Below are 27,049 nucleotides of genomic sequence, written 5' to 3' on the forward strand. Positions count from 1 at the left end.
TTTCTCTAGAACCGGGCACGTTCTGTGTTTACCGGAAGTCCCACACCCGCGGATCCCGGCCCGCAGCAGCTCTCTGCTCCCAGACCCGGTGAGAGAGAGACCCAACCGCCTGGTCAGGTGGGCACTCCTGAGGCTGCAGAGCGGAAGAGACCACCAACACTGCTCACCCCTGCCCACATCCCTGGCCCAAGAGGAAACTGTATAAGGCCTCTGGGCTCCCGTGGGGGAGGGCCCAGGAGCGGCAGGACCCCTGCCAGAGACACTGCCGGACCCTGAAGGAAACAGACCGGATAAACAGTTCTCTGCACCCAAATCCCGTGGGAGGGAGAGCTAAACCTTCAGAGAGGCAGACAGGCCTGGGAAACCAGAAGAGACTGCTCCCTGCACACACATCTCGGATGCCAGAGGAAAAAGCCAAAGACCATCTGGAACCCTGGTGCACTGAAGCTCCCGGAAGGGGCGGCACAGGTCTTCCTGGTTGCTGCTGCTGCAGAGAGCCCCTGGACAGCACCCCACGAGCAAACCTAAGCCTCGGGACCACAGGTAAGACCAAATTTTCTGCTGCAAGAAAGCTGCCTGGTGAACTCAAGACACAGGCCCACAGGAACAGCTGAAGACCTGTAGAGAGGAAAAACTACACGCCCGAAAGCAGAACACACTGTCCCCATAACTGACTGAAAGAGAGGAAAACAGGTCTACAGCACTCCTGACACACAGGCTTATAGGACAGTCTAGCCACTGTCAGAAATAGCAGAACAAAGTAACACTAGAGATAATCTGATGGCGAGAGGCAAGCGCAGGAACCCAAGCAACAGAAACCAAGACTACATGCCATCATCGGAGCCCAATTCTCCCACCAAAACAAACATGGAATATCCAAACACACCAGAAAAGCAAGATCTAGTTTCAAAATCATATTTGATCATGATGCTGGAGGACTTCAGGAAAGACCTGAACACACTTAGGGAAGCACAGGAAAACATTAATAAACAAGTAAAAGCCTACAGAGAGGAATCGCAAAAATCCCTGAAAGAATTCCAGGAAAACATAATCAAACAGTTGAAGGAATTAAAAATGGAAATAGAAGCAATCAAGAAAGAACACATGGAAACAACCCTGGATATAGAAAACCAAAAGAAGAGACAAGGAGCTGTAGATACAAGCTTCACCAACAGAATACAAGAGATGGAAGAGAGAATCTCAGGAGCAGAAGATTCCATAGAAATCATTGACTCAACTGTCAAAGATAATGTAAAGCGGAAAAAGCTACTGGTCCAAAACATACAGGAAATCCAGGACTCAATGAGAAGATCAAACCTAAGGATAATAGGTATAGAAGAGAGTGAAGACTCACAGCTCAAAGGACCAGTAAATATCTTCAACAAAATCATAGAAGAAAACTTCCCTAACCTAAAAAAAGAGATACCCATAGACATACAGGAAGCCTACAGAACTCCAAATAGATTGGACCAGAAAAGAAACACCTCCCGTCACATAATTGTCAAAACACCAAACGCACAAAATAAAGAAAGAATATTAAAAGCAGCAAGGGAAAAAGGTCAAGTAACATATAAAGGGAGACCTATCAGAATCACACCAGACTTCTCGCCAGAAACTATGAAGGCCAGAAGATCCTGGACTGATGTTATACAGACCCTAAGAGAACACAAATGCCAGCCCAGATTACTGTATCCAGCAAAACTCTCAATTAACATTGATGGAGAAACCAAGATATTCCATGACAAAACCAAATTTACACAATATCTTTCTACAAATCCAGCACTACAAAGGATAATAAATGGTAAAGCCCAACATAAGGAGGCAAGCTATACCCTAGAAGAAGCAAGAAACTAATTGTCTTGGCAACAAAACAAAGAGAATGAAAGCACACAAACATAACCTCACATCAAATATGAATATAACGGGAAGCAATAATCACTATTCCTTAATATCTCTCAATATCAATGGGCTCAACTCCCCAATAAAAAGACATAGATTAACAAACTGGATACGCAACGAGGACCCTGCATTCTGCTGCCTACAGGAAACACACCTCAGAGACAAAGACAGACACTACCTCAGAGTGAAAGGCTGGAAAACAACTTTCCAAGCAAATGGTCAGAAGAAGCAAGCTGGAGTAGCCATTCTAATATCAAATAAAATCAATTTCCAACTAAAAGTCATCAAAAAAGATAAGGAAGGACACTTCATATTCATCAAAGGAAAAATCAACCAAGATGAATTCTCAATCCTAAATATCTATGCCCCAAATACAAGGGCACCTACATATGTAAAAGAAACCTTACTAAAGCTCAAAACACACATTGCACCTCACACAATAATAGTGGGAGATTTCAACACCCCACTCTCATCAATGGACAGATCATGGAAACAGAAATTAAACAGTGATGTAGACAGACTAAGAGAAGTCATGAGCCAAATGGACTTAACGGATATTTATAGAACATTCTATCCTAAAGCAAAAGGATATACCTTCTTCTCAGCTCCTCATGGTACTTTCTCCAAAATTGGCCATATAATTGGTCAAAAAACGGGCCTCAACAGGTACAGAAAGATAGAAATAATCCCATGCGTGCTATCGGACCACCACGGCCTAAAACTGGTCTTCAATAACAATAAGGGAAGAATGCCCACATATACGTGGAAATTGAACAATGCTCTACTCAATGATAACCTGGTCAAGGAAGAAATAAAGAAAGAAATTAAAAACTTTTTAGAATTTAATGAAAATGAAGATACAACATACTCAAACTTATGGGACACAATGAAAGCTGTGCTAAGAGGAAAACTCATAGCGCTGAGTGCCTGCAGAAAGAAACAGGAAAGAGCATATGTCAGCAGCTTGACAGCACACCTAAAAGCTCTAGAACAAAAAGAAGCAAATACACCCAGGAGGAGTAGAAGGCAGGAAATAATCAAACTCAGAGCTGAAATCAACCAAGTAGAAACAAAAAGGACCATAGAAAGAATCAACAGAACCAAAAGTTGGTTCTTTGAGAAAATCAACAAGATAGATAAACCCTTAGCCAGACTAACGAGAGGACACAGAGAGTGTGTCCAAATTAACAAAATCAGAAATGAAAAGGGAGACATAACTACAGATTCAGAGGAAATTCAAAAAATCATCAGATCTTACTATAAAAACCTATATTCAACAAAATTTGAAAATCTTCAGGAAATGGACAATTTCCTAGACAGATACCAGGTATCGAAGTTAAATCAGGAACAGATAAACCAGTTAAACAACCCCATAACTCCTAAGGAAATAGAAGCAGTCATTAAAGGTCTCCCAACCAAAAAGAGCCCAGGTCCAGACGGGTTTAGTGCAGAATTCTATCAAACCTTCATAGAAGACCTCATACCAATATTATCCAAACTATTCCACAAAATTGAAACAGATGGAGCCCTACCGAATTCCTTCTATGAAGCCACAATTACTCTTATACCTAAACCACACAAAGACACAACAAAGAAAGAGAACTTCAGACCAATTTCCCTTATGAATATCGACGCAAAAATACTCAATAAAATTCTGGCAAACCGAATTCAAGAGCACATCAAAACAATCATCCACCATGATCAAGTAGGCTTCATCCCAGGCATGCAGGGATGGTTTAATATACGGAAAACCATCAACGTGATCCATTATATAAACAAACTGAAAGAACAGAACCACATGATCATTTCATTAGATGCTGAGAAAGCATTTGACAAAATTCAACACCCCTTCATGATAAAAGTCCTGGAAAGAATAGGAATTCAAGGCCCATACCTAAACATAGTAAAAGCCATATACAGCAAACCAGTTGCTAACATTAAACTAAATGGAGAGAAACTTGAAGCAATCCCACTAAAATCAGGGACTAGACAAGGCTGCCCACTCTCTCCCTACTTATTCAATATAGTTCTTGAAGTTCTAGCCAGAGCAATCAGACAACAAAAGGAGATCAAAGGGATACAGATCGGAAAAGAAGAGGTCAAAATATCACTATTTGCAGATGACATGATAGTATATTTAAGTGATCCCAAAAGTTCCACCAGAGAACTACTAAAGCTGATAAACAACTTCAGCAAAGTGGCTGGGTATAAAATTAACTCAAATAAATCAGTTGCCTTCCTCTATACAAAAGAGAAACAAGCCGAGAAACAAATTAGGGAAACGACACCCTTCATAATAGACCCAAATAATATAAAGTACCTCGGTGTGACTTTAACCAAGCAAGTAAAAGATCTGTACAATAAGAACTTCAAGACACTGAGGAAAGAAATTGAAGAAGACCTCAGAAGATGGAAAGATCTCCCATGCTCATGGATTGGCAGGATTAATATGGTAAAAATGGCCATTTTACCAAAAGCAATCTACAGATTCAATGCAATCCCCATCAAAATACCAATCCAATTCTTCAAAGAGTTAGACAGAACAATTTGCAAATTCATCTGGAATAACAAAAAACCCAGGATAGCTAAAGCTATCCTCAACAATAAAAGGACTTCAGGGGGAATCACTATCCCTGAACTCAAGCAGTATTACAGAGCAATAGTGATAAAAACTGCATGGTATTGGTACAGAGACAGACAGATAGACCAATGGAATAGAATTGAAGACCCAGAAATGAACCCACACACCTATGGTCACTTGATTTTTGACAAAGGAGCCAAAACCATCCAATGGAAAAAAGATAGCATTTTCAGCAAATGGTGCTGGTTCAACTGGAGGGCAACATGCAGAAGAATGCAGATCGATCCATCCTTATCACCCTGTACAAAGCTTAAGTCCAAGTGGATCAAGGACCTCCACATCAAACCAGACACACTCAAACTAATAGAAGAAAAACTAGGGAAGCATCTGGAACACATGGGCACTGGAAAAAATTTCCTGAACAAAACACCAATGGCTTATGCTCTAAGATCAAGAATCGACAAATGGGATCTCATAAAACTGCAAAGCTTCTGTAAGGCAAAGGACACTGTGGTTAGGACAAAACGGCAACCAACAGATTGGGAAAAGATCTTTACCAATCCTACAACAGATAGAGGCCTTATTTCCAAAATATACAAAGAACTCAAGAAGTTAGACCGCAGGGAAACAAATAACCCTATTAAAAAATGGGGTTCAGAGCTAAACAAAGAATTCACAGCTGAGGAATGCCGAATGGCGGAGAAACACCTAAAGAAATGTTCAACATCTTTAGTCATAAGGGAAATGCAAATCAAAACAACCCTGAGATTTCACCTCACACCAGTGCGATTGGCTAAGATCAAAAACTCAGGTGACAGCAGATGCTGGCGAGGATGTGGAGAAAGAGGAACACTCCTCCATTGTTGGTGGGATTGCAGACTGGTAAAACCATTCTGGAAATCAGTCTGGAGGTTCCTCAGAAAATTGGACATTGAACTGCCTGAGGATCCAGCTATACCTCTCTTGGGCATATACCCAAAAGATGCCTCAACATATAAAAGAGACACGTGCTCCACTATGTTCATCGCAGCCTTATTTATAATAGCCAGAAAATGGAAAGAACCCAGATGCCCTTCAACAGAGGAATGGATACAGAAAATGTGGTACATCTACACAATGGAATATTACTCAGCTATCAAAAACAACGAGTTTATGAAATTCGTAGGCAAATGGTTGGAACTGGAAAATATCATCCTGAGTGAGCTAACCCAATCACAGAAAGACATACATGGTATGCACTCATTGATAAGTGGCTATTAGCTCAAATGCTTGAATTACCCTAGATCCCTAGAACAAACGAAACTCAAGACGGATGATCAAAATGTGAATGCTTCACTCCTTCTTTAAATGAGGAAAAAGAATACCCTTGGCAGGGAAGGGAGAGGCAAAGATTAAAACAGAGACTGAAGGAACACCCATTCAGAGCCTGCCCCACATGTGGCCCATACATATACAGCCACCCAATTAGACAAGATGGATGAAGCAAAGAAGTGCAGACCGACAGGAGCCGGATGTAGATCGCTCCTGAGAGACACAGCCAGAATACAGCAAATATAGAGGCGAATGCCAGCAGCAAACCACTGAACTGAGAATAGGTCCCCTATTGAAGGAATCAGAGAAAGAACTGGAAGAGCTTGAAGGGGCTCGAGACCCCAAAAGTACAACAATGCCAAGCAACCAGAGCTTCCAGGGACTAAGCCACTACCTAAAGACTATACATGGACTGACCCTGGACTCTGACCCCATAGGTAGCAATGAATATCCTAGTAAGAGCACCAGTGGAAGGGGAAGCCCTGGGTCCTGCTAAGACTGAACCCCCAGTGAACTAGTCTATGGGGGGAGGGCGGCAATGGGGGGAGGGTTGGGAGGGGAACACCCATAAGGAAGGGGAGGGGGGAGGGGGATGTTTGCCTGGAAACCGGGAAAGGGAATAACACTCGAAATGTATATAAGAAATACTCAAGTTAATAAAAAAAAATAAAAAAAAATAAAAAAGTGGAAAAAAAATAAAAAAAAAAAAGAGAAAAATTACAGATATAAGAACTTACATTAAATTTCTTGTAAGGTACTCTATCTAGGATTTTAGATTCTTAACAAAACTGAAAAGAATGTACAAAATTTTCCATCTACCTCCTCACACATAAACCACACCATCAATGTCCTTAAGCAGGTAGAACATTTCTTATAATTTTGTAGAATCCACACTGACACACTTCGATCACATAGTTCTATACATTAATATTGATGTTGTCCATTCACTGGGATTAAAAGGTGTTTAATACCGCACCTCCCTAGTACAGTGTCATTCAGAAAGAGCCTCTATTCCAGCCTAATCACCCCCTTCCACTTAAAAACTTTTAGTTTTCCATAGTTTTGTCTTTCCCAGAATGCCCTAACATTGAATCCATATATAATGCAGATTTTTGCACTACATTTAATATTTGATTTTCCTCAATGTCTTTCTTTATAAAGCACTGAGTAGAATTCTAATTTCATTTTTTTTAATAAGACATCTTATTTTATTCAAAAGTATTGTTTAGGATGTCTGTTCTGTCATGCGATCAAATGTGCAGTTTTGTCTACCTTATTTCAAAGGTAAAGAAAGGGGCTCAGAGGGAGTAGAGCATTCTAATTTCTAACTGTACAAGATTGTATTGATCAGTTAAGGACAGATAAGTTTGTTTCAAATTTTGGTAAATATCTCTTAAAACATTATCTCGATTTGCAGGCTTTTGGGTAGAAGTGTCATTTTAACTTCAAGTTGGCCTATAAGGAAGGAAACATTAGTCGTATGAGAGATCACCAATGATCTCTCACAATGGCTCTTCCTTTCACTGTGTTACTGGGAGTGGTGAAGGTTCCAGTGCACTCAATCTTTGGAGATATTTGCTATTTCCATGTACTGGCTGTATCAATCTTTTTAACAGTTAGGCAGTCATACCTCACTGCTGTTACTTGCATTTTTCTGATGATAAATGGTGTGAAGTCTTATTCACATGCTTATCTGCCATCTATAACCACCTCAGGGGATGTATGCTAACTTCCTTGACTCATTTTAAAATTTTTAATTCAATGATCTCAACTAATGTATATAATTATAAAAGTTCTACATATGAATGGATACTGGGTAATACCTCAATACATATATACATTGTAGAGTATTTAAATCACGCTAAATATATTTATTTTAATCATTGGTTTTTCATAGGTTGTATAAATCAGAAACATTGTATGAAATCTGAGGATTCAAGTCAAGAAAGTAGTCATTAAAATACAAAGATTTCATTTGAGAAGGAGATGACAAAGGCTGGTATCAGATATTTGAGCAATTTACCTTATTGCAAAACAGTATCATTAATAACCAAATAAAAGAATGAAAAAATAAAAATAAAGTTAATCTCATTTACATATTAGAATCTGTCTCATAACTTATGATTTTAGATATACTATCTATTTCTTATGAACACAGTGTATTAACATGATTTCCTGAGAAATATTATTTTGGAGTAGTAATATTGTAAATGCAATAATTAACTTACTGTCTCATTTAATCTTGATAACAACCATATAAAGACTTTTGAACTTACTCTAATTTAATCAAAGACGAATGCATCAGAATGTGTATGAATGTTCAACTTGTCCAGGTAACAGAACACAATTTGTATAAACCTCTGGTAAGACCCTCTGTGACGTGAGCAATGGTCAGTGGGAACTTCCAAGTGATAAAAACATTCTCAATACAGAAACACATGTCACAGGTGTGGACTGGGTACTTGAAATGTAGTTAGTACAAGTGAGAAACTGAATTTTAAAATCTCACTAAATATTAGTAATTTAAATTTCAGATTGCCTCATGCTTAGCAGTAGCCATACATACTGGTCAGTAAACCTTGAAATAGATTGCACTGGAAAATCCTGTGGAACATTCAGGACCATTGAGTAAACTTTTTTGTAGAGATAATAAGCTGCAATATCACTAGTTGTACTACTTTTAAATAAAAACTAATATTGTATATGAAAGATCATATATGCTTATCTTCCTTGGGTATAATATGATTATAAGCTCACTTGCATTTTGGAAGAAATTAACAGTATAAAAGCAAGATGCTTTCTTCATGCTTTCCTTTGTTTGGGTTTGGTGTGAGTCCAGATGCTTACACATAGGACACAACTCTAGGGAAGTTATAGAAGAGGTGTTAGGTGAGTGAGTAGGGTCCTCATATTTATTTAGAATGTGTTAGATGGGGGCAGAATGAAGCTTAAGGATAACATTAGTTAACTTCTATCTGTCTCCATTTGAACTAGCAGGGTGTGCTGTGAAAGTGCTACAGTGGCAATGGTATGTAATAGAATTCTCTCAGGAACATGTAAGATGACTTCTTGCCTGCCTACTCTATCTTGTGCCAAATAATTTAAGGCTAATATTAATATATGTGGTTTTTATTTTCTCTTCAGAGTCTCTTATCCCCTTCTTCCTTTCCCTCTGCTGTTAATTAATTAGTTAATTAGTTAATTAATTAATTAATTAAATACTTCTTTCCCTTCTAAACCCTACAGCATGGTTTTGCTTTATGATAGAAGACTTGAAAAAGCAATCATTCTTTTACATATCAAGAATATGAACACTGTAAATTAAAAATATCTATGTTGATTCCAGGGTTATCTTCCTATATTCCAGCTTATACAATCTGATGTAGGAGGATTCCAAATTCCTTGCCAGCTCATTGCACACAGGGAACACCTACCTCCTTTATAAAAGAAAATAAAACAAAAATCAAAGTTTCCTTCCAAAGATTCCAAGTTAATTACCAGTATCCCAACAGAATAAATAAGATTTACTTTTTTATATGTTTTTTTCAAATCCTTTACTCTTAAATGAGTAAAACTATCTTTTAATTACAAGCAATTGAAGGCTTTAATAACCCCACTTCCTTCATAATTTATTTCTCAGACTATGTTGGGAAGTCGGTAGTGGCTGTGGAAGGGAGTTCGAGTGACCGCACATGTGTAAGAGCCGCGCATACATGCTCAGGGCAGTACTAAGCAGTATGACCTCAGAGACTCACTTCTGGAAAGAGTGGTTGACTCAAGCCCCACCTATACAGAGCTCAGCTCCTAAAAATAGATGCTAGGTTGCATCCTTTGGACACAGGGCTAAAATAAATTCAGCAGCGCTGTCTACTTGCTTCATAGACTCTTCGGTGGAGCTGGTCTCCACTCTGCTGGTTGCTTTCAGGGGACTGGGAAACTTGCTGTATCTCAAACAGGGAGGAACCTTCCGAGTGAAGAGTTGCAAATCCATAGAGCATTTCTACGGAGATAGGGTCAATTCTGGTACAAAGGTATGTGTAACACAATCGTGTGCGTGCCAAGGTTATAAAACATTCTACTCTTACTGAGGAGCAGAGGAGACAGAAAGTCAATAGTCATCATATGAGGGAAGACAATCGGGTTGGATCTGTTCTTAGGGTTGTGCTTAGCATTATTGGATATGAAATTTAGGGCCCCATATGTCGATCCCTTTCCAATAAATTAGTTTTACGTTTAATATTAAAGAATAATGAACTTAATAACCAGGCACAGCTTAAAAGTTATCCTACAATTTACAGCCAGAAGGGAAACTGACAATTCTTTGTCTCTCATGTGCACAAAGTTAAAAAAAAATACAGATTAAGAAGTGTGAATGATATTTCATGAAATTTGATGAGGAACAGGAGGGGTCTGAAATATTTTCAAGTATTTCAGCGTACTCAGAGAAATGCAGGAAAGGTATTGCTTCTTGGCTATAGTTTGATTTTGTAGTTCTTCCTCCAGGTGGGGGCTTCCGTCCTCTGGGAATCTTACTGGAGTTAAGGAGTAAAGAATCCGGTTCTTGTGTGTTTTCTAGAATTAAAGTACTGTCGGTTGGATCTGCCAGCCCTAATTATGGTAACTGCAAACTCAAATAGAAGATACTGAGATAGCTCTGTGACGGTGTCATGCCCTATATACACTTTCAAATGGATTTTTTTCTGCCTTCAATTGCCCGCGAACACATTAATTTGGTCCTGTTGTTCTGTGTTTGGATGTTAAGAGATTGGAGTGATTTGGGAGTGACAGTGTGAGAGATTCTCCTGAGGCACGGTGGAAAAGCAAGGACACTTTAAGATTGCATAATGCAAGGTTTAAATTTAGCCAGCTGGTGCCGAAGTGAAGGATATTTTATTTTTACCAGAGCTCAATTTGGTCACTGACGAGCTGTTGGTTGTTTGAAACGTTTTAAAAATTTTGAGTTAAAGTGTCAAAAGGCAAGTAAAATATTTACTTCAACTGTATTCAGAGTTATGGATTTTTTTTAAATAAAAGGATACCTGTTGATAGTTTTAGATAATATAAAAGGGAGTGGAAAATGTTGGGGCAGAAATCAGAACCTCTGCATTGTGTGTTTAAATATCGCTCTGCTTCTTCACTTGATATTTGAATATTTTCCCTTCTTGGTATCAGCGCAGCAGCTAAGAGCTAGATCCGTTTCTAAATATCACTCAGAGCTTCTCGGGGCTGCAATGTGGCACTCGGCACGCTGCTTAGAGTGAAGACGCGGTCTGGCTTTTAGATGGAATGGGGTTTCTTTCATCCAGGATTGGGCATCTTTTAGGTGCCGCTTCCCTCGAGTCTCTGAAAAATAAAAGTCGACATTCTCTAATGATCATGGGAGCCACGGCTTCAGAATAAGTTCTTGAAAACCATGTCAGCACAGGTGCCTGCTGTCTCCTGTGATTACAGGGAATGGCAGTGCTGCCTGTGTGCTGGGCTGCGTTCGCTGAGAAAGTCCACCAGCTTCATAGATAACCTGCTGGTATTTACAAAAGTTCTGTCCCTGCTGTTTAATCCGTTCCAGAATTCCAACTCTGACTCTGGATTTGCTAAATTTGAAAAAAAATTAAAACTTCTACAGAACAGCTTTGTTTCTTCCTACTAGAAAACCATTAGGCTTAATGGAAGAATTTCAAGTCTGAGCTCTCTCTCTCTCTCTCTCTCTCTCTCTCTCTCTCTCTCTCTCTCTCTCTCACACACACACACACACACACACACACACACACACATGCACCACATGTACACACAGAGAAACTCATCAGTTTATGTATTAGAGGAGTCCACTGGTAAGGTCTATTTGATAGCAGGGAGCCTACACTTTACGAGGCAGGGTTAGCAATAAGTAGATACCAATATAGTTCTAAGATTTTTGATTAACAATCTGTGTGAGATAGGACTTAATATAATTACCATGTCCTTTTTTATTTGCCTCTCCTCCAGTCTTTTGAAAAATACTCAAGTTACCCTTTGAAATTTAATTAAGTTGTAATTTGCTTTTTTCTCATTTCTTAAAAAGAAATTGGGTCGTTCAACTGATGCACTTATCCTGTGCAGAGGATTGACAAACTTCACCCTTTTCAGATCCAAGAAACCCCTGTCTAAATCAATGACCTATTCCAGAGGAATACGTGGTCTCTATATGGCTGCATTAGGTGTTTTGTTTTCTATTTCCTGATACTGTTTTACAAGACATACACTGCATCCTTTCCAATTACACACAGTTCTTCTATTACCCTAACTCCACCGGGCATCCCACAGACTCGACCCATCTGACACTACTGCTTCACTTAGGAAGTTCCCCCAGAAGCTACAGACTGGATCAGAGTAATCTGCCTCAGATAACACCTGAAACCGAGAGTGCAGCCTTCTGGCCCTTTCTCCTCACAAAACTAGACCCTCCTCCTGTCTGATAATTAATAAAAACGGGTCATAGAGCAGTCTTCCCACTATAGTGATGTTGTAAAGGGTACAATTACTCTACTATAACATGGCAGAGATACCCATGGCAAAGCAGTGGGAGAAAGGTGATGTTGTAGTCCCTTACCCAGGCCGCTCCTGACTAAGGGATCTCTGGAGCCAGAGGAGGACCAAGCTCTGGGACAAGTTCCACAGCCACCAGCAGCAAGGGTGGATAGAATGTCTGTGGAAACTAGAGCAGAGAAAGACTTTCAAGCAAAATCTTGGGGAAAGGGAATTATGTGTTTTTCTAATCAGCCTACACTGGTATTAGTTACTGGAGGAAGTTTTGAGACAAGACAGGCCACAAAAAGAAGTATCTACTTATTCTGGAAAGGGTGGATGGAGTACTAAATGGGCTCCTTAAAGGATGTGTAATCAGGCTTTTTACTGATTATTATTATTATTATTATTATTATTATTAAACATATAACTATTAGCATGATTGTTGAAATTTAAAAAGTATTAAATATATTATTCAATATAATCATATATTAAATATGTATGGGGATATGGAATATATTTCATTGGTATATCTCAAAGGTGTTAACTGGTTAACTGCCCTTATCTTACTATTTTACATCCTCCATGTGTGCAATTAAACTTAGGACTCTCACAGTTTTTCTCCTATTATTTAGCCCTGAAACTACTCAGTAGGGTTTCTGTGGCAGAACTCAGGTTGCAGCCTTTCCCCCCATGCAGAGGTACAAAGGGGCTGGAATATACTCATCTTTCTATTCCTTGATTGCATTTCTGAGCAAGCTCCTATCGTCTTGAAGAAAGGTACTGCTCTCTGATCCAGATTCTTAGGCAATGACATAAACAACATCACCAAGTATGTTCCAAAAGCTTCCGATGCCAAGAGCCAAGAAAAAAGAACAGGTATTTGTTCCAAAGTATATGATAAATGTCCACAGTCAGTCCTTCTACTGCAAATCAAAGGTTTAAAAACATTATCTGTCCCCCTTGGAATCTAACTCTTGCTAATTTTACTCCCCAGAGACGTTTTCCATTTGTAACCGTAAAAACATAATGAGCAAGAATAATTAGGACATGAACGTAGCAAGCATTGTGTTTTCTTAAAATCGGCAGATATAATCCTTGGCAAAAGTTTTGATACATGAAGTGGCAGTGAGTTCATATTTAATTGCATTTAAAATTTGGAGAAACCACCAATTATGACTTAAAAATAGTTTAGGGCAGTGGTCCCAACCTACATAACGCTGCAACCCTGTAATACACTTCCTCACACTGTGGTCACCCTCAACCTAAAATTATTTTCACTCTTACTTTGTAACTGTAATTTTGCTAATGTTATTAATCATATTGCAAATATTCTTGGTGATGGGGTTTTGTCAAAAGGGTCAGGGTCCACAGGTTGAGAACCGCTACTCGAGGAAACGCACAATAAATAAGTCAAAGTCCTGCTACTGTAGTTGCACCACCTAAAATATTGCCAAAATAATGAAAAGTTACCATGTTGATATACAGCCTGGTGGCTGTTTAGTTCAACATCTTAAAGTCCTAAAGTACAGAACAGAGACCCTGGAATGAGTTATCCATACAAAGTCTCAAGACAAAACCCTAGGAACCCCCTCCCTTGAGCTGAGCTTAATCCCAGTGTTAACTTCTCTTTCTTGGAGTCTTTGAAGCATGGTAGCCCTGCACTATGCAGCTCCACAATAGGACGTGCATTTGGAAGCACATATTGGTAAACCCTTGGCTGTTTTGTGGAGATAGATAGATAGATAGATAGATAGATAGATAGATAGATAGATAGATAGATAGATATTGATAGATAGATGATAGATTGTAGATAGACAGACCCAGACAGACAGATGATAGATAGATAGATAGATAGATAGATAGATAGATAGATAGATAGATATTGATAGATAGATGATAGATTGTAGATAGACAGACCCAGACAGACAGATGATAGATAGATAGATAGATAGATAGATAGATAGATAGATAGATGATAGATTATAGATAGACAGACCCAGACAGATGATAGATAGATAGATAGATAGATAGATAGATAGATAGATAGATAGATAGATAGTGATAAATTGGTAGATAGATGATAGATTGGTAGATAGACACAGACAGATGATAGATAGATGATAGATAGATGATAGATAGATAGTGATAGATTGGTAGATAACTGATAGGTAGATAGATAGATAGATAGATAGATAGATAGATAGATAGATAATAGACACAGATAGACACACAGACAGACAGACAGACAGACAGACAGACAGACAGACAGATAGATAGATAGATAGACTTTTGTTTCTTTTCATACTGTGTTTCATGTTTTTCCTAAAATTAAAACAAATTACCTAAAAGAGAACATGATCACATATGCTATAAACACTCAAAAAGTAGCAGGTACCTTATGCTCGGTTTTTACCCAGTGTTTGTGTGTCTTCTCTGTAGATGAGGTCGGCTCCCTCACCATGGCTGGTTTCTCTTTGCAAACATGTCATTTCTCATTGCTCTTTTTGGCCATCTTTTCCTTTCCTGTTTTTCTAATTGGACAGAAATATTTCGGCATTGCCTGGATGTATCTGATTGCTGAAAGGTATATAATTCCGTAGTGTGTCGGGTGTGCACGGAACATAAAATAAGCACAGCATGAGAATTCACTTTGGGGAACTATCACTCTTTTGGGAAGATCCAGTGGCATCTTTTCTCATGTTGGAATGAATTGTCATAGATAGTCTTACATGGTAATTACTAGCTTTAATAGTAATGCCTCACGTCTCGTGTGTTTTAAGACATGGATTAATATCACTCACACCTTCCAACCACATGTTTGGGGTTTGTCAGAAGTTTAATAAAGTTAGATTGAATATAAAATGTTTTCAGACGGCAATTGTTATTTTTGTTTTTAATGTATAAATTAAATACTTAACGGTGTTGAATTTAGGTGCAGGTAGATTTCATATTTTGATGTACTTAGGGTTTAGAGGAACAGAGTCATGATTAAAGGACTAACTGCATTATAACTACAACAGCAGCAGGATTTGGGTTTTGCTTCTTTTAAGTTAATACTGACATAAGAATTCAGATTCGTGTTAGCTAGTTTCTAAGACATTTACATAGACAATGAAAAGCATATGGACAACGAACTATATGATTAAATGTGTCCAGAAAGCAATGAAAAATATTTTTGTGAAGTTAAAGCTCCCCTAATGATGTGTGTGTTTGATATTTTTGAAGTCTATCTAATTGTTCTAGTGAAGTGAGTCCGTTTGCAGACATAGAAAGATTATAGTGAGTTCCTTCTTATTAGCAAAGGTTCTCAATGGTGTCTGCAAACTTTTTTTAGCTCTTTTTCCTAGCTTTGTTTATGTTTCTGTTGCATACAGACACATGTCCCTGCATAAATCAGGGGCAAAGGGTAGAAGGTAGGTGTTTCTCTGCTAGGCAAAATCCATCAAGAGTCACCTTTGGAACACAAACAGTGCAGCAGATGATAACAGAAATCCACCAGCAAGACGGTGTGTAGAACTTTCTCTGTGTCGCTCCTTCCCAAGGTGTACATTAAAAATGCAAGAGAGCCACGACTTCTTTAATAAGCGGCACCCACTGCGTCCTGCAGGAATGCAAGACATTTATTTTTAGGGATGAAGTTGTGTGAACATGTCCACTTTCAGTCACTGACTCATTCTGGAGTTGAAATAATCCCAAGATTCATCATCACTCCATCATACAGAACTGAGCAACTGTTAACCCTTTGGCTCCAAAATTTCAGAGAAATGAAATTCTTAAGGCATATGTCTGCATCTAAGAAATGTCTTCTTTCTCAAAAAGAAATCTAATCCATCACTAGCTGTTTTTAATTCAAAACAAGTATTTATAGTTCCCAGAGTCCAGCTTCTAAATATAAGCAATAAGCCATCTCTTCAACGTTACTCCTTTTACCTTTCATTTACTTTGTTGCCCAGTCCAACTGACCACAGTTTCTTGGCCCGGTCTTTGTGGTTAACTATTTCCTTTCTCTCAGTGAAGCTCGGTTATCCTTCACGTGTACACAGCATATGTGTTTTGTATTTTGTTTACATTCCCTTCTGTAAAATCCAATAGGACCTGTGTGCCCACATTTTTCTGTATTTTTTTCATATTCTTGATTAAGAATAATTTGACTGTTCAAAGAGCCATGGGTAGTGCTCAAATAATAGCCAGTATCTATGATATCATAATGATATACCCTATTATTTTGGTGTAATAATAAGTGTGACTAACATCCATGCAAATATTTGTGTTAAGACTTAAATACAAATGATAGCAAGATAATTCCTACAGAATTATTCTTCTAGGGTATATGTGAAAAGGAATTCTAGGGTAGGTACATAAAATTGCATTTATAAATGCAATCTTAGTATTTGGTCATTTGAAGTTAGAAAATGATTATAGGAATTAGAAAATGTAAATGATTTTCTAATCTCTCTCTTTCTCTCCTCCTCTTCCTTCCAACCTAATCTCTCACCATTGTTTTAGAATATACAAATGTATGAAAGACCTCTGAAATATGTTGCTTTTCTCTAGAACTCTGACCACTCTTGACATATGTAAGGTTCCTTCAGTTGACCAGAGTCACATAAGCTTTGTGTCTGAATCCATGTGAAGTCCACATCACATTGCTCTGGAAATGAGAAATGCTAATGGGCTTATCCTCACGGGTCAACCCATGAACTTTAGCACCAGTTCTGTGGACTACCATTCTGCTTCTTGCCTTTACAAAGTGTTGACATTGAGCCAATGGGCAGCTCTAGCCATTACCTAATGAAAATTAGACGCTGGTAGTGTTCTTCCCACAGCATTGCTCTGAGAATAGATTTACCCATATTTGTAAGGTGACCACATTTGTAATGGCCACATATTAAGTGCTACATAAGAACTGGTCTTTCATATCATGATTAGTGTTTAATAGTGATATTATTGTAGCATAGTAATTACTGCTATTATGTTCCCAGAGAGCAAGGTAAGAAGATCAAAGTCTTAGGTTTCTCTGTGTGCTTAACTTTCAAAATAGCAACGTTCCAGGAACCTGTTTATGAGAGAGAATTGTCTACCTGATTGAGTACGTTGTTCTGTTGTTAACACCATCCTCACTTTTCACAGGCATACTCTTCAGTTCAAATTAAATTTCTGTGCTCTCCGGAGTTGCAGAAAGCTATTAAGTGCCCTCTTTCCATTATAATTATCCCAGTGCTTTAGATGAAAAGCCTTCTGTCATTCTTGGTGTCAGCATCACATTCCTACAAGAAACTAAGATCTGCACCAATCTTAACCCCAGTGACTCCAATCTTTCCTCTGGAGGAACTTCAGTCTTAGTTAATGTTCTATTGCTATCAAGACACACCATGACCATGGCAACTTCTGTAAAGGGGAGCATTTAATTGGGATTTGACTACAGTTTCAGAGGTTTGGTCCATTGTTGTCATGGTGGGGAGCATGGCAGCATGCAGGCAAACATGGCGCCATAGAAGTTACTGAGAATTCTACATCTGGATCTATGGGCAAGAGGAAGAAAGAGACTCTGGTGTAGACTTGAGCTTTTGAAAATCTAAAAGCTCACCTCCACTGAACACTCCCTCTAACAAGACCACACCTCCTAATCCTTGCAAAGAGTTCGACTTCCCAGTGACAAAACAAAATCTATGAGCCTTATGGGAACCAATCTCATTCAAACCACCACAACCACCCATGGCCACACTGGACCTTGTCAACATGTTGATCTAATTGTTGTGCTGCCAACATGTTCTGAGAAAATGTTTTTGATCTCATGGCACCTTCGACTCTTCAGTCACAATGGAATCTGACAGCAACCCTCAGGTCGTTCTACTCCCAGTGCACCTCCAGTCATTTTGCTGGCCTCTGTTTCTCTGTCTTAGCTCCACTTACATTAAGTGAAAGACAGGACTTCTCACTCAGGAATGAGAAACTAGTAAATAAAGCTGGAGACCACATTGCTTGCTTTCAAACTAGGCAAGGCAGAATCCAGTCAACTCGTTAAGAGAAAGCAAAAGACAGTGAGCTCGTGAAATGGTGCAAGGCATCATAAGTGAGTCAAGAAAATCAAGAAGAGTAAAACAGATAAAAGGGGAAGAAGCAAACAGGGTGCCTGGTACGGTTGTCCACATCTGTAATGCTAACACTTAGAAGGCTGAGGTGATATGGAAATGTAAAGTTCCTTCGGAAAGCCAGTTGTGTCAGAGGGTGTTTTCCTGGGGCAAGCACACGAAGTAGTGCTTTCCTGAAGGGAACATGAATGAAATGATGTTCTACTGAAGCAGACACATGAAGAAACATTTAACTGGAGCAGACATAGGTTAGAGGATGTTTTGCTTTCGAAAACATGTGAAAGGACACGTGATGAAGGATTCTTCGCTAATGACACGCATGTATTGATCCACCTTACATGAATACTTGAGTTCCATTTGTCGTGATTCCACAGAGAGAAATGCACCAAAAACTCCTGGTGGTGTGCTAGTGGCTTCTTGCCACTTCCACAGACTCGGGCAGATTGGCAGAGTGATGTCAGCTGATGCAGACTCTTGTGGAATTCAGCTAAATCAGACTCATGTACTGAGGAAAAACATGTGGCAAGACAAGACCCTGTGGAGGACACATGATGTTAGGAGGGAGTATAAATAGGACCCAATAGACTGTGAGAAGGGCTGGTAGAGCTTTCAGTGCAACGCTTCTTGGTCTCTCTCTTCGCTTCCCTGATAGCACAGCAGAGAACTTCTCCTGATGCTCCTACCTGCTGGCCCAAATCCCTCCAGCTGAATTGTGCTAATTCAGTCGAGGTTTGGCTGTTCCCACTGGATCTTGCCACTCCTGCTGCTATCCCAACACTACTGAACTGGACTGCTGGTGTATCAACAAAGTGTTTTAGAGTGATTCGAGCTGCTACTGCTGACCCATGAACTGAACTGCAGATTTTCTGACAACGCAGATGGGATTTGCTCCAAAGAACCATTTCTAAACAGGTCCACTCCCCCTGTATCATAATAACCTTTCTTTTCCACTGCCTCTGGTGGGTGATGAGCTTGGAGGGAGGTTAAGAACTATCATTAAAAGTAGCCTTTGAAAGAATTAAAGTTACAATGAGGCAAGGAGACCATCAAATGTTGAGGACCTGTGTGAATTACAAAGAGAACTCCATGCCAGCCTCTGTACAAAGTCAGACATGATGGAAGATTTCCAAGAGAAATTAGACAGGGAAGAGTTGGGACTGGATTTGATGAAGATACAATGAATATGCATGTGAATTTTTCAATTAAAAACAATCAAAATTAAAGAGACAAACATAAATAAGAATTAAGAGGACAAGATGTGATGGACACTCAGATCAATGCCCTAATGGCATGTGCTTCTTGATAAAGGCCAAGATCAACTCAGGAGTCTCGGAAGACCCCGCTTCCTGTTTCGGAAGTAGTTGTCAGTGCTTAAAGTAGCAATGCTAGACCTAGTCCCCACCCACCCAACCTGGACCTGCTGTCAGCTACCCTCCCCTTCACATGTCTCACCTGGCCCCACAGCATTATACTGTCTGCCTCACGGAAAGTAAGTTCAACTACATCCAGTCAACATGTCCTGAGTACATTTCCATTCCCAAGATCATGCTTGTGTGTGCATATGCATATGTGAGGGCCCTTAACATTAAATAAAAGATCACAAGACTATATGCATGCCGATTGTAGAAGAAAAACTTTCCTCAGGTTTTGTTGAATTCTTACTGTATTTAGCATTATTTCTGACAATTCCACAACTGGAAAACTTGAAACTAGAAACAGATTTGTGAGAAATAAAAAATAAAAGGGAAAGAAAGAAAAAAAGCAAGCCCTGCTGGCCTTTTATAGTTTTGGTAACATAGAAGAATTAAGGTATTGGTTAATTTTAATTGATGGGATAAAAGAGCATGACCAAGGCAACTTATAGAAAACAAAGTTTATTTGGGGTTTATGGTTGCAGTGAATTAGAGTCCATGTCTGGAGCCCTGGGAACTCCCACCCTAAACAATAGCAAGAAGCAGAGAAATCTAGCAGAAATTGATGCGAATCTTTAGAAACCTCAAGGCTGCCTCCATCAACATTCTTCTTCCAGCAAAGCCAGGCCTTCTAATCCTCCTTCAAATAGCACTTACAGAACAAGTATTCAGATCGTCATACTTATAAAAGACATCTCATCTGAGCCACCACAATATATGAATACAAATGGTCTATTTTAGGAGTAACATGGGCAAAATTGAAAAAGACATCTCAGAAAGAATGGAGCCTTATAGATTATTTAGGTGCCATGTCTGTGTGTGTATACGTGTGTGCGTGTACAAATGTGTGTGTGTGTGTTGTTTAGATACTAGTATAAGTGTTTTATTTGTGTTCAGTATAAGTCTCTCAGTAACTATATGCTCAAGTCTGAAATTATATAAAATTTGATATATAATATAATATAATCTGATGCTTTTACTTTCTCCTGTGATCCTTTCTCTTAGGCAGTCGAATTCATGGGGTTTATCACAAAGGATTCATACCTTGCACTGATAATGAGTGTGATGTTTGGGACCAGTAGCCATAAATCTATTGGGGGCTTTGGCTAGTAACAGGACCTGGTACCTGGGAACAGGCGAAATGCTTACCATCCCACCATCCCTTTTAGGGTCACTGGGGTTTCTAGCCTTAGCTCAATCAGGAACCAGGCTGCCTATCACAGTCCCACAACTTAGCAAGCATATTCTTCTAGTGTATCCTGGGACAGCCCTCAAACCCAAAACTCACAGACCAAGGAGAGGGCTGCTTCTGATCCATGGTGCACCACAGAAAGACGGGTGTACACCTACATGAGCAGCATGCAAGGCACACGCATTAGCTTTGCATCTCCGCTCAGTACTTAACTTCCAGGACTCGGAGCTGAGAGTGGTGATGAAGACATGGCTGTGTTGGAACAAGAAAAAAAAAGCTGGCAAAACTTAACTTTGGCAGGAAGCCCAACAGTTCCTGGGTTTAGTTTCCCAGCAAACTTTTTTTTTCATTTTTAATTTTCACCTGCTCATGTGGTGTACACATTTCCACTTGGGCATGCCAAATTTTGATTGAAAAACTGAATTTTATTGTGGGAGACTCGCGTTTTTGCACAACTGACATTTGTTTTTACTTTCTCTACAAACTTTCATTTTAACTAACTTTCCTGATTTTCTTAATAACTTCCATTGCAGAATTTAAGACTTACTTTCTGAAAAAAAAAAAAACAACAAAAATAGAAAAGAAACGATGAAAGCCATTGAACTGAAGGCACATTGGATTTTATAATGTTATGTCAAGGTAATTCAGAGTATTCACTGTAGATGTCTGAAAACATTTTAAATAGCTGTAAACTGGCTATTTTAATCTGAAGTATCAGTTTGCTTCTTGGGGGAATTTTAGTTCCAGGTAATAATAAAAATTTAATAACCCATTCTACAAAACTCTTTGGATAACTTTGCCACTCACTGTTAGAAAAACACCTGCCTCTGCTTTCTAGAAATAGTCTTTATTTACTCGGTGCTCACAGAAATACTAGTAAAGAGCATTTCCGGTCACTGTCAGCCATTGTAATTTAAAAGATGTGCTGCCGTTTTTAAAACAGATGAAATTGGTATTATTGATATGAAACTGTGGCAGAGATGATTAACCTACAGATCAGTGATTTATGAGAGAGGTGATATTGTATTGGCAAGCAGTTAAAAGACACAGTTCTTATTAAGCATCTTAAACATTAAAAATAGCTTTGAAAAAGAAAGCAAAGCAGAGGCTTAGCTTGATAGAATAAGTCCCCCTTTAGGGGCACTGCCCTAATACAGTGGGAAAGCAATCCAAATTGAAGAGATCCACTCAAGTTTTTGATGGAAAAAACAATACATATTAGTCAAAATACACAAAGTTGTAAACTTATGAAGACTTTACATGGAAATGTATGAAGTACAATACATGATAACTTTTGCTGCTTCGTATATTTATCCTCCATTTCTTAACTTTTCTTCCTGTGTCCTCTACTGCACATGAGTTTAAATACCATGAATCCAGAAAGCCTTTACTTGAATGTGTTAATTAAATTAGGTGTTTATGAGTGGAGCTGTCTGAATCTGCATGGCAGACAGCAGGTTTCAATTAGATGGTGTCTAAACGCTAGTTTTAATACTTTTTTCCTTTAAAAACAGGGTGAGGGGTTGGGGATTTAGCTCAGCGGTAGAACGCTTGCCTATCGAGCGCAAGGCCCTGGGTTCAGTCCCCAGCTCCGAAAAAAAGAAAAAAGAAAAAGAAAAAAACAGGGTGAATGAAGCCACAAATACTGAGTCCCCCAAGTTACTGCCTACTTTAAGGGTTAGGCTTTGAGTAAGAAGAAACCCCAAATGCCATAGTTTTAATAACAAGTAACTATACATAAATTTAGGGCAGGTGAGAATTAGGAACTTTGTATTCCATGTGTATCCTAAGCAGGGGAGACTATCAACTCCTTGCTACTCCTTAGACTGTGGCTAATACCACCATAGCATTAGGGATCTGACATCACAGATTTTTGTTGAAATTACAAACTGCAGTTGGATATAAAGGGTATTTAGGTCATGGTAAGTGTATCAGGAGAGGTTTATCCAGCACCTGATTAATTGGATGTTGATACATTGGAGTTATTGTAACTTTATCTGCAATTTGATACATGCTAACAAAGGAAATAGCATTTTTTCCCAATTAAGTGTCACAGTGTATATCAACTATACCCTAGGGCAGGCCTGATAGCCAGAAGTAGTTTAATTATACAAAATAAACTCTAAGGTATGTTTATGAACTTTTGGGGCTTGTGCTTTTTCCTTTCCTTTGTTTTGGTTTTGGTTTTTTATTTGGTTTGCTTCATTTGGTGTGGGGTGGTGTGTGTGTGTGTGTGTGTGTGTGTGTGTGTGTGTGTCATGGGACTTTTACCTGTTTAGTTGGTTTTTCAATTTTGTATTTTGTGGTTTTGTGGGTTTGTATTTTCTATTTTGTTCTACTTTGGTTTGGTTTTGTATTCTTTTTTTCTTTTATAAAGAGAAAAAGAGAGAAAGAATATAAAATTGGGTGGGGAGGGAAGTGAGTAAGATCTGGGAAGAGTTTGCAAAGGGGTAAATGCTATCAAAATATATTGTATAAAAATTTTAATTAAAAATAAAAAACTATCATTTCTTTAATTCATAAACATTTTAAGTTAAAAATAATCTAGTCTTTATTTTATACACCTTGTTTCTTTTACCAAGTGGGGACAATAATCAGAATGCAATCTTGGCAATGCGCACACTGGACCAGGATGTCAATTACCTCTTCTTTTGTTATTACAACCTACGGCTTTTAAGAAGTTCTATCCCACAAGGGATTCTGTATATTTCTGCTTTCCATTCGCAGCTTTATCCTCCTATCCAAGAGGAGCTAATGTAATAGCCATATTGTGTTGGATGTGTTCAATGCTTTGTGTAGAGTTTTCCTGAGCACATTAGTGCTTTCAAAGAGTGAAATGACTTCCAGAATAACAGGGCGTTTAAAAGCAATGCTGTATTTTTAAGTGTTTGTGTGTGTGTGTGTGTGTGTGTGTGTGTGTGAATTTTTTCTTCATTTCCTAGCTGTTCCAAATAATGTACAACAAAAAAAATCAGAGGGATCAGTATGGTTTTCCTGCTTTGACTAAGTCTATCAGTCATTAAGTTCAAAAGGTTAGAATATCAAAGTACAGTGAAGTTTGAGGACTTGACAGAGAAAATATTTTTAGATTAAAACTTCTAATCATTAAAAAGTTTCCTCAGATTAAGAGACTGGACTTCTCTAAGACAAATCGGATTGATTTAAGTAAATCTTACTTTTCAAATGAAGTGTGTTATTCTTTGAAGAAAAAGCTATTTAGTTAACAGCTAAGTTATTGAGACATACTATTTGGGGACTTGGAACCTCCTTATTGTGCTTCAACAGAATACATTTCATATTCTCTTCTTAACAGAGAGGTGAAAGTTAAAGGAGAATAAAGAATTGGGAAATTTCTGAGAAGGGATGAGATTCCTATTGGCCCTACATGCTCTTAGCACAAGCATTGCTCAAGGTACTAGAGAGTAAATAACTAGTCTGCTAATTTCTGCCTATATTTAGCAACTTTAAGCATGGACTTTTCAGGAAGATGTTCATACACACTCCAAATTATTCAAGTCTCATCTCTATTACATAACAACTGCTTGTTTCTCATCTCTGAATGCTTTTGTAGTTCATCGTGTCAATTTGAATGAACTGAGAGCAGATTTGTAAAATATAACTCTGAGTTCTGTCACAGAGCTTCGTGAGACAATTAGATCACAAAGGTTCTAAGCTAATGGATGGATCAATCCCTTGACAGTGTCTTCACATGATCAAAGGAGATTAAAAACTGGGAAGTAGAGTCTAGTAACAGAAATAGATCCATGGAAATGTGAGTGACAACTGTCTTGCCGTGAGCCCTTCTTGTAGACCATTTTTCCATTTCCTGATGCTGATATGAACTACTCAGTTTTACCAAGTTTCCCTCACCATGATGGACAGAGACATTGAAACTACAAACAAAATAAACAGTGCCTTTTTAAAAGCTATTATTTAATTTGGCCACAAGATCAATACAAATGCTGATGGTGTTCTTGACACCAAAACAAAACAGCTTCGTGCAAATGGTCTATAAGGTTTCCCAAGCCTGTAAGAAACGCTTCTTTGTTCAAGGAAAAGATATATTTTATGATAATATGTAGAGGTTATTCCATCTACCATTGGTCTATGTTTGACAAAAATGTCATTTTCTCTATATTCTAGAAATCCCAAACACACTAGGGGTACAGAGAGATAGTTTAATGTATTTAAAAGGCATAACATTTTCTTTTCATCATCTTTTCCCACAATCCCTTTATGGTTGAGATGAGCATATTGGCTTCCTCTTTCTTGAGACTCAATTTCTAGCCATGAGAAATGCTAAGACAAAGCCTTCTCAGAAGACAACGAACATACAAGAGGCATCATTTGAAGAGATAAGACTCTGAAAATTTTAGGCGCATCATAATGAAGTAGCAGTTTGAGAAATATTTCAGAAACAAAGTGGGGAAGACGTTTCCTCTAAAGGCAGAAACACAGTAAGAAATATAAATGTAGAATGATATGAATTCTAAGATTTTTTCTACAACATAGAACATAAGGAAAACAAGATAAAAGTCAATTTAAATTGAAGAAATTCATAGATAGAAATAATGTTTATAACCAAACTAATCATATACAGCAACATCTTTTTACTTAGGTTATACTTTCTTCACAATGTAACATTTGAAGCACATGATTACTTAACAGATAGCAACACAAACAGGATATGATGAATTGTATATAAAGAATGACATACACTTCCCTTTAGTAGGTAGCTACAGGTCAAATAGAGTTGAGTAGGAATCCATGTAGTGACATCTGATCTAGTTCAGGACAAAGGTACAAAGTTCTCTGCTTGTGGGACTTTAGAAATTAAAGCACACAAACAACCCTTTTGCACTACTGTAGTGATCATTTATAGTTCTTAAAATGCATAAGAGCAGAGAGAACATGAACAGTCATTTGGAGGAACGCATGACCCATCAAGTGTGACATCTTTGTTGTCTCTGTGAATCTATTTTCAGATGACTCTTGGAATGCTTGCTTCTACCAACTTGGTTCCTTATCTAGTCCCAGCACTCCAATTTTTGAATATCACATACATTTACCAAATAATTTTCCCTTTTATATTTTTCTGCAACGTAGTAGTATTTTCTGCACGTGTAGTATTTTTCCTTCCTGCAAACCTAACTCTAAATTACCTAATATTTTATGTCTGTGTCCTCTTTGGTGTGGACATCATGATAGATATAAGGATAGGATACATTCCATAAGAAATGAAATGAAATGAAACATGAACTGTAGACAAGTCAGAACCAAGCCCTATATTTGCTACATACTGATGTTGGTGTTTATAACTTTTCTTATTTACCACCGTAGATCTATGTATCTATATACTTTTTATAAGTCTATGAATCCACATATCTTTATGTGGGGTATACAAAAATACTTGCATGGTTAGAAGACAGAAAAAGCATTTAGTTTGCTCTATTAAAGACACTTACTACATTGAACACTTTCATTTCATAAGATTATGTATAGTCTCCACAGGCAATTATTAGGTCTCACTGTATAGGTAAAAAAAAAAACAAGAGTTTTAAAAAACATTAAGCAATTGATTTAAGGTCGAACTAGAAATCACAAATTATGGACTAAAAGAAGAAGGCTACTTTCCTAGTGCTCTACCTTTTCAAAGTAGGTCCAACCAAGACTGTTAGACAGATTTATAAATTTTTTCTAGAATGAATTATATGTTGGTGCAAGATGAAAAAACTGGAAATAAATGTGCTCTAACACAGACTCCATAAGGAATCTCATATGTATATAGAAGGTATAAAATATATGCAGATATATATGTAAAAAAATTCCATAATGTATCCTAGGTATCAGAACCAAGGGTTTTCTAATTCAACCTCCCAAATACTTGATTTAACATGTTCTGTCATGTCTGACTAAAGTATAAGACCCATTATCTGAGTTAAGTGGGAAAAAATTGAGCTGCCATTAGACTATCTGTGATATTTTAATTTCTTTACCATATTGGACTGTATTCATTTTCATCTATTTTTATGTGCAGATCAGTGTAGTTTGGGGTGTT

At 38.2% G+C, this 27,049-nt stretch overlaps 1 protein-coding gene across 2 annotated transcripts in view; it reads left to right on the forward strand.

The window, feature by feature from the left end:
- The first annotated feature begins 9,669 nt into the window (after nucleotides 1-9,669).
- Xirp2 (xin actin-binding repeat containing 2) overlaps nucleotides 9,670-27,049 on the forward strand; it is a 93,560-nt gene continuing 76,180 nt past the window's right edge. For both annotated transcript variants that reach the window (NM_201989.2, XM_087651690.1), the window contains 1 exon segment: nucleotides 9,670-9,822. The gene's annotated coding sequence lies outside the window, so the exon portion shown is untranslated.

Source organism: Rattus norvegicus, chromosome 3 (assembly GCF_021556685.1).
Source record: "Rattus norvegicus strain SHRSP/BbbUtx chromosome 3, alternate assembly SHRSP_T2T, whole genome shotgun sequence".
Classification (NCBI taxonomy): Eukaryota; Metazoa; Chordata; class Mammalia; order Rodentia; family Muridae; genus Rattus; species Rattus norvegicus.